The sequence below is a fragment of the Rattus norvegicus genome, chromosome 2 (genome assembly GCF_021556685.1).
Source record: "Rattus norvegicus strain SHRSP/BbbUtx chromosome 2, alternate assembly SHRSP_T2T, whole genome shotgun sequence".
Classification (NCBI taxonomy): domain Eukaryota; kingdom Metazoa; phylum Chordata; class Mammalia; order Rodentia; family Muridae; genus Rattus; species Rattus norvegicus.
The window spans coordinates 248681664-248690483 of record NC_141535.1 but is presented as its reverse complement, the minus strand read 5'-3'; positions in this window follow the sequence as shown (position 1 = coordinate 248690483).

The following is an 8820-nucleotide window of genomic DNA, read 5'->3' as shown; positions in this document are numbered from 1 at the left end:
TACAGAGAGGAATTAATTAATTATTCAAGCAATTATACAACTAGTTTAATGTATAAACTGTACGACGGCCTTCACTTCTGTAAAACGGTCTGTATCTACATGGCTTTTAAAATCTACCAAAAGGCAAATAAATACATACATAAATAAGTCAATTATTAACCAAGCCTCTAACTGTGGTTTTGTGCCATGCTCAGCTGTACCCATTTAAAGTGTTTGCAGTTCACAAAAGGGGAAAAAAAGGAATAGACAAAAATTCTATGTAGTGTACAAAAATATAACAGATTCTAGCTTAGATGTATGCCATAGAGTAAGACACCCACATCTCCTCAGGACACAAAAGCATTGGCTTGGGTAGAGAGCTATGTTTATAGATAGCTGTGGGAGACAGTAACAGGGAGTAGCCCCTGGGTAAGGTGTGACGGACAGGTGCTTCCCAGCCTGTAGTCCTGTCTCTGCTGCTCGGAGTGAGAGTTCTGTTGAAAAAGCAGAAAGAATCCTTTCTAAGCAGGCTGAGGCTGACCTGCTCTTAAGTTGGAGAATTTTTGGTTTTTGTCAATTCTGAAAGATTCACCCAATTATTAGTTTTTGAGCTGGTACCTAATGGATAACGGTATCCAATTTGTTCAACTAGAACCAAGGTGGTATTGGATAAATGTTAGTGTTTCGAATCTCGGCCAGTGCCCGACCAGAACACACCCAGCCACCATGGTTCCACGTGGAGAGATTTAATGAGAGAAGAGTAGAAGAGTAAGTGGGAAGGCGGCCAGCCGTGGGGGCAAGAACAGAGAAGAACAAAGAGCAAAAGGGGGTAAGAGGGGAGAGAGAGAGAGAGAGGAGAGAGGAGAGAGAGAGAGAGAGAGAGAGAGAGAGAGGAAGAGGAAGAGGAAGAGGAAGAGGAAGAGGAAGAGGAGGGGGCAAGCAGTCCCTTCTATTGTGTCAGGCACAGCTGGTTGTTGCCATGCAACTGTGGGGCGGAGCATATCTGGCCGTTCCCAGGTAGCTGTAGCGGGGGTGGAGCTTAGACAGAATACCAACAATAAAGGTGCTCATTAAAAATCAGGCTCCTGTTTAGAGGCTAGGGTAGTATATTCTGAGGGCTGGGGCTACAGCTCAGTGGAGAAACACTCAGCTTTCACGTTCAAGGTCCTGGATTCGATCACCAGCCCGGAAGGGAGGGAAGTATTGTGACCTCGGGATAGAGGGGATCCCTTCAGTTTGATTTTTGTTTTCAATCATGCACTTTGATAATCCGTCAGAAGATTAAGATTTCTTTTTTTTTCTTTTAAAAAATTTTATTCTTCTTTTATATATTAAATCCCCACCACAGTTTCCCCTCCCTCCTCACCTCTCAATACCCCCTCCACCCCTTCTTCCCCTCTCTCTCAGATCCTCCATTTCCCTTCAGAAAAGGGCAGGCTTCCCAGGAATAAGATTAAGATTTCTATGTTGCAGTTCTTTAGACGCTTTTATTTCAAGTATTACCTAAACTATCCAGGAGGGAAAATAGGACGTGCAGCCTTCTCTCCCGACAGATGGGAAATGAAGAAAAGGCATATTCAGTTCATTAGAACTACACAGACAGGGAGGCTGAGCTGAAGGAGAAACTCTCTCAGGACCCTCAACCTTTGGTTTTTCATATCCACAGCAGCCCTACATGGTGCCTCTCCAGTGGCAGGTCTTAAAGGGTTTCTACCGAACTTCCCCCAGTTCACCTCCTCCTCCCTTAATCCCTCTCCCTCTTCCTGTCTTGCCATCCACACCATGTTCTCTGCCCCTCTTCCACATTTGTCCTTTCCACATTCCCCTTCATGATTTTCTGCTTGGGGTGTTTTACTGGGTTGACACTTGCCAGCTACAGGGAGGGCCCCCATCAATTGCCCCGTGGCATGGTTTGACTCAGCAGGTCTCTAATTTACAGAAGCACGTGGGGGTGGGGGTCACATTACTGTAAATAATAGATTAGCATATAGGAAGCATAAGGCACCTTCTATTTTCACACTCCCTATCTCTTTAAAATAAGCACTTGTTGGGATTTGTGTTTGAAACTATTTTTGGAACTAACTGGTGCAGGCAAGCAAGAGCTTGAATAACACGCAGCCCCATCTCTCCAGAGTTCTGGAATCATCTCCCCTGGAGCTAGCAGTTCATCTCCCCATCTGTGCATTTGGTCCCCGGTGCATTGCCAGGAAAGGGATCTTTACCTCAGGAGCCTCCACCCTCCTGAACACTTAACCACTGGACTCAGAGCTGGGGAAAGTGTCTGGATTCAGAGTCCAAGACTGTGTACCCTGAGGCCCTGAATGAACAATTGTTTCTCAGAGATAAGCTTACTTCTTTGAAAAGAGCCTGGACTAAGACTTGGCTCTGAGGCACTGAAGGTACCTTCTATGTCTACAAAGCCTGAACCTGGCCTCAGGTAGATGGGAACTGTGTTCCTGTTTTTCTTTCACCGCCCTCTGCAATAACATTGAGACAACAGATGTTTTCCAGGGCTGAGGAGTGATAGACCAAATTGCTGTGATAATATTGCCTTACGATTCCATCTGGTTCATTAAGTGTCATTAGCACACCCTGTGCCATGTGTTTTGTTTATGTTGTGATGTAACTGCCTAGGAACCGTTTCTTTTCCCAGACAATGTTTCCTCATGCCCATCATTTGAGCCAACGGAAGTGTGAAATTCATTTCCAGGTCATTTCTTGAGGAGACCACAAGGTCACTGGCTCTCATCGAGTGCCAAGGCTGAAGAAATTGAGACACAGAGCAGAGAGAGGAGAAGAGATGATCCCCGCTGCACTCAAGTTTAAACAGGTCCCCTGTGGTTCCAAGTTCAGTTCTGTTCTGCTTTTAATTTAAACATTCTCTAGCAGGCGATGGAGTTTTGCTTGTCTCTCGGGTGGTTTTCACCATCCTCTTTCCTTGTGTGTGCACTTAGCTCCCATTAGTGGTAATGGGCGCTGTGCATGTATGGCACCCATTAACAATAATGGAAGTTCTGCCTGTGCATCCAGAGGCTGTGCGCTGTCAGTGTTAGAACATCTTCAGGAAGACAACCCCTTCTATGGTGTTTGCTGTCATCAGGTCTTTACTGTGGTGACAGTTTATGCTGCAGAGAGTAACCTTGTTGCAAGACACTGCTCTTCATGGAAGATCTGCCCAGCAGCCTGGTTTTGCTGGTTTTGTGTGTGTGTGTGTGTGTGTGTGTGTGTGTGTGTGTGTGTGTGTGTGTGAAAGTCAAGCAAAACTTATTAAGAAATAATAAGAAATACAAACAGATCCAGATTACTTAATACAGGCCCAAGAGCAGGCTACATCAAAAACTTTAAGTCTGGAAATTAGGGCAAATAATATTGCCTGCTTCCATGTAATAAATAGCACAGATTTGAACAGATGGAGAAAATAATCCATTAAAAAATAACAGGGTGCTATTTATGCAGCCGTAACGACATTTCTGCAGATACATGTGCCTCAACCCATAGAGAGGATTTCTACCACAACATATTGCTGAAAATGGTGGGCAGAGGGTAATTTTACGAGGGACATGAATCACTAGCTCATTGCATTTAAAACGAGCTATGCGATAAGAGGCAGATTCATCACTGTTTGTAAAGTGTCCGATGCACAAGCGCCAATGCGTCTCAGTGGTCTGAGTGTTCATCTCTGCTGTGGACTTTTCCCAAACGTTCTATCACAGGGAGTCAGTCTCAGGCCTCTGACCTGGTGGAGGTGGGGCAAGCATTGGAGTCTGGTGCTGAGAGACAGGTCCATAAAGAGCCTTGGTGACAGAGTCCAAGCCTGAGGAGGAACCTACCTGTGCCCGGATGCTGCCTCCTTGCCTCCTGGAAGCTTATTCTGTGTCTCTGAACCATTCGCTTGTCTGGGAAGTGGGGATTTTAATTCTCATCGTGTAGTTGTTGTGAGAATTAAATTATGCTGAGAACTGCATTCACAAGAACCATTATCGGCAATTATTCATTCCGGGAGATGAAGTTCAACAGTACTGGAACATCAGACATGGATCCAGCGAGATCATGTTAAGACCAGTTGTTCTAACTGTTGTACGTTTTAAACACCAGTTTATTTTTTCATTGTTTAACCATAAAGACGCCCGCTATGGCCCCTGTTTCTGTTTTCAGGGAAAGGTCAACATAATATTCCCAGGTAAGCAATCCCAATACTTTAAGGTCTATGCCTGTTCTATAATCTACCTATTATGCTACTTTTAAGCTAGCCAGAGCTTAACAATTTTGCTACATCAATGTTTTGAAGAGGGTAAGAGTTTGTATCTTCCTCTCATCCTATCACTACAATATTAAAATGGAAGAAATTTGTAGTTAGTTAGTGAGGTTCTTTGCAAAGTCCATGATCCCCTACCCTGCCCATAGTGATACTCCTTTTCCCTAGGTAGAACAAGAGAGTATCTGCATCAAACCCACACACAAGCTCTGTGAGCTGTCCATCATCTCTGGTTTATTTATAATCCTGAATACAATGTCAGCACAACATGAATAGTTATTAGACTGTATTGTTTAGAGAATGATGACAAGAAAATACCTGTGTTTACTTAAAATATATTTTCTGTCTTTTCTTAGTGGAACTCATGTTATTGGCAACAGAGAGAACTAGATTTATGTATATAAATATTTGAAATTGGGCATGGTGGCACACACCTTTATTTCCATCATTTGGGAGGCAGAGGCAACCAGATCTCTGAGTTTGAGGTCAATCTGGTCTACACAGTGAGTTTCAGGACAGCAAGGGCTACACAGAGAAACTCTGTCATGATAAACAATATATATATATAACTCATGGAGGTCCATGAGTAGCATTCCAGTTTTAACTTGAGTAAATTCAATACCAAACAGCACACAAATGGCCTAGCAGCCCTCATTTTCTGAAGAAGCTCTAGGGATGGGAATAGGCAGCCTGGAGAAGGTTCCAGCTTTGGCTGCTGAGAAAATACAGGTGGGTGAGTTAAGGGGTTGTTTGAATGAGGAAGGCTCTAGAATGTGTCAAAGGGCATCTATTTTACCGGTTACTTGTTTTTTGTTTTGTTTTAAAGCCCGCAGCATCAGGCATAATCAGGGCAATCTAACTATCAGATGAAGGTTCTTAAGTTTGGAAGGATGAGACTTATCTTTGGAACTCCTCTACTTGGTCCCAGGATTGGTGGTGAATCAGTGCTTTATCATGACAATGCCTACCCTCAAGCACCTCCATTTTGGAGAAATCATTTTTTTTTTCTACCAGGAAAATTGCATTTATTGGTGATGATCGGGGTTCCTGAGCAAGTCGAGATTCTACTTTTGAGACAGTCTGTTTTAGAATTTTTGTAAAAGAGTCTAGAATTTTCTTTTAGAAAAAGTTCAATGTATGCCTTTCTGTCTATTTACTCAATGAAAACACTGAATATGACCTTTGCATCTTTGAGTCCAGGTTTCAGAACTACATGTGCTAACCTGCTTAAGAGGGGACAGAGTCCTCCAGACACAAGTAAGTGGTGCCCAATGTTCTCATCTTACCCTCTGACTTTCCAAATTAAATTTTGTTCAGACAAGGACTCACCAGGATTTGCTGTGTAGACCAGAATGACCCTCACCTGTGTCACTGACCAGCACACAGTATGGTAGTTTCCTGTGGGTTTGGCCTACCAGGAAGCATCATGGCACAAGACTAACTCAGTCCTTTGGGCAGATGACGGCATGAGACTTGCCTTTTCTCTGAGCTGTACAGACATGTCAGCTAAGCCTCCTTCTGCTCACAGCACCAACTTCTCCCAGTTCTCTACAGTTAATCTGTCTAGTGAGTCCTCTGTTCACCTTGCTCCAACAGCTTTGCCTGGTTCACCTTTGCTCTAGTGAAGCTCACTGTATCCAGCACTTGCAAGCAGAAAGCAAGTCCTGCTGGCTGAGTCTGACCCCACAAGTACACACTGATCCTTCTCCTGAACCATTTATCTTTCACTTTTAGACCCGTGGACACCAGAGTAAAGGTTTTTTGTTTTTGTTTTTGTGTGTGTGTGTTTTTTTTTAACTTCGCATGACCCATAGTAAATGTTGGAAATCTAATATGTTCACACACATCTATCTTTTGTTTGTTTCAAAGTTCTAGATGGTGTTCAACAAGTGTTTTTTTTACCCTAATTTTTAAGCATTCTAAAAAATACTTATTGATTGTGTGTTATGTGTGTCATGTGCACCACCATCTGCCCTCTCCTTCCACCATGTGAGTTCCCAGGCAGAAACTCAAATCAGATATGGCAGCTAGAGATCCAGCTCTGTGTTCTCCAAGATTTCCAAAAGTGGGTACAGAGCCCATATTGCCCATGGTGTACTGGAGGGAGGCTGTTCTGTCTTTCTTTCCTTACCAACATTTACATCCTTTTCTGAAGATTTACCACAGATTCTATTCATTTTATCTTTAACAAACAAGGTAACCTCTTCCCCCAGGGAAATGTCCTCAGTTCTTGATTTATTTACACATAACTTGTGCATTAGAGATTTTAAAAATGAAGTAACTATGGGATGGCAATGATTTACATTTTTTTGTGGATTTCTTCCCAAAATGGTGTTTCAAATATTTGATAGAATACATTTAAAGTGAATTCTTTGAGTGCTTCCTCGCAAATCTTAATTTTAGACACAAATAGGACAGGACAAACTTTCATTTAAAGAACTTTTATTTACACAAAAGTAGATTGTGAGGCAGATGGTAGAGAAGAACCCAATATGAAGAACTAAAATATCACAAATAGAAAGATTACCTGATAGTGGAGCAGGGACTGAAGAAAAGGTCATACAGAGACTGCCCCACCTGGGGATCCATCCCATATTCAGCCACTAAACCCAGTCACTATTGCAGATGCCAAGAAGTGCTTGTTGACAGGAGCTAGATATGGGTGTCTCCTGAGAGGCTCTGCCAGAACCTTACTGATAAAGATGAAAATGGTTGGAGCTAACCATTGGAATGAACAAGGGGACTCCAGTGGAAGAGTTAGGGAAAAGACTAAAGGAGCTGAAGGGGTTTGCAACACAATATCAATCAACCAGACCCCACCAGAGCTCCCAGGGACTAAACCACCAGCCACACATGGAGGGACCCATGACTCTAGCCACATATGTAGCAGAGGATGGCCTTGTCCAGCATCAATAGGAGGAGAAGGCCTTGGTCTTGTGAAGGCTTGTTTCCCCAATATAGAGTAATTCCAGGGTGTTGAAGCTGGAGTGGGTGGGAGTGGGAGCATCCTCATTGAAACAGAGGGAGGGGGTATGGGAGAGGGGGAAAGGGGAAAACATTTGAAATGTAAATACATAAAATATTCAAGAAAAATAAAATTTTTTAAAAAGAAGGATTACCTGTTTTATAATAACTTGCTTTGGTTCAAAATGAGCTTGAACTTCTAAGTTTGGTCACTCTTAAAAAGGACACAGGTGAAATCAAGGCCTCCTGTGTTCTAAAGTCAGACTCATCTCTGACTGGGCTTCTGCTAGTACCTAAGGGGGCACTTGCACAATTGGTTAACATCCCTGCCCTGGGATCTCTCATGTCTGGAATGGGGGTATCATAGGTGCACCTATTTTCATGTGAGATGTCTATGTTTTAAACAGTGTTTATGGACAACAGCAGTTCTACCAGCCAGCCCCAAACCTAGTCCTCTTTGTTTATTTAAGATGACTATTGCCATATCATCTGTGGCTCCTTCTGAGGAAGGAGACTGAACCTCATCAATTAAACTGTTTCCCAGTGTCCGCAGGACTCCCTATGAACTAGGGGAAAATGTGGGAGGTTTGGCCATAACATCATTAGGAGACCATGACCTTATGCTATCTAAAGCCTTAGTTTTGAGCACAGCCTTGTGTCTGAGGTGGGTCTGCCATTAATTCAGCTCATAGTCAAGCACATTATGAAAACCAGATGCCATGGTTGGAAGTAGCAGGGGAAAGTTCCAGAAGAAGACAGAAGTCTAGCATCCTTTATAGCTTATCCATTCATGTATCTAATGCTTGTTGGGGACCTCCAGTGTTGTAAGCACTGTAGATGCCTAGATAGACAACTTAACCAAAAAGGCAGAATTACCTGCTGTGGGAGCTAAAGATGCATAAAAATAGGTGCACAGAAAGAGAGATGGGTGGGGGGAGCAAAAATGCAGGAGCAAGAGGGAGAGTCTTAGATACAGCCGTGGGGAGTCTCTTTAAAGGAGTGTTATTTAAGATAAGAGGGAAAAGAGGGACAGCAGAAAGAGCCTATAAAAGTGGGGGCTGGCACAAGCAAGCTGGAGACTAGGGCCCTAGAGGCACGCTAATATTCTGTCACCCCTTGGAATGGATATTTTAAAAAATGACTTGCTCAATATTTATTTCTGTGGGCCAGGGGGAAATTGACTTTTCTATTAAGAAAAAATTATATGCAAAACACATTCAGTTAGTAATTCGCCTCAGCTGGGTCAAAGCAGGGGCGACTGTGGAGCTATTCAACAAAATGTTCCCGGTTTTCTTCTCATTCTTTAGCGTGCGTGCATTCGCAACTGGAGAACTTTTTGGCAGGTGCGTTAAAAATGCACAATTGATAATGAAGCAAATTACTGGCCGCTGGTAAACGCCACTGTGCCACACGCTATTTGGTTTTAAAATCCAGCTTAATGTCAGCTTTCAACAGTCATTGTAGGTTTGTTTTGCCAAAACATTAAGTGAGAATGTTTTGGGGGGGGGGATTAGTGAGGTATTTTTATTGACTTTTGTGGATACTGGTTTCTTTTTCAGAAGCAATAAGCAAATGGAGACGCAAGTTAGCATTCCATCTGGGCTTGACTCCCAATCCAGTTC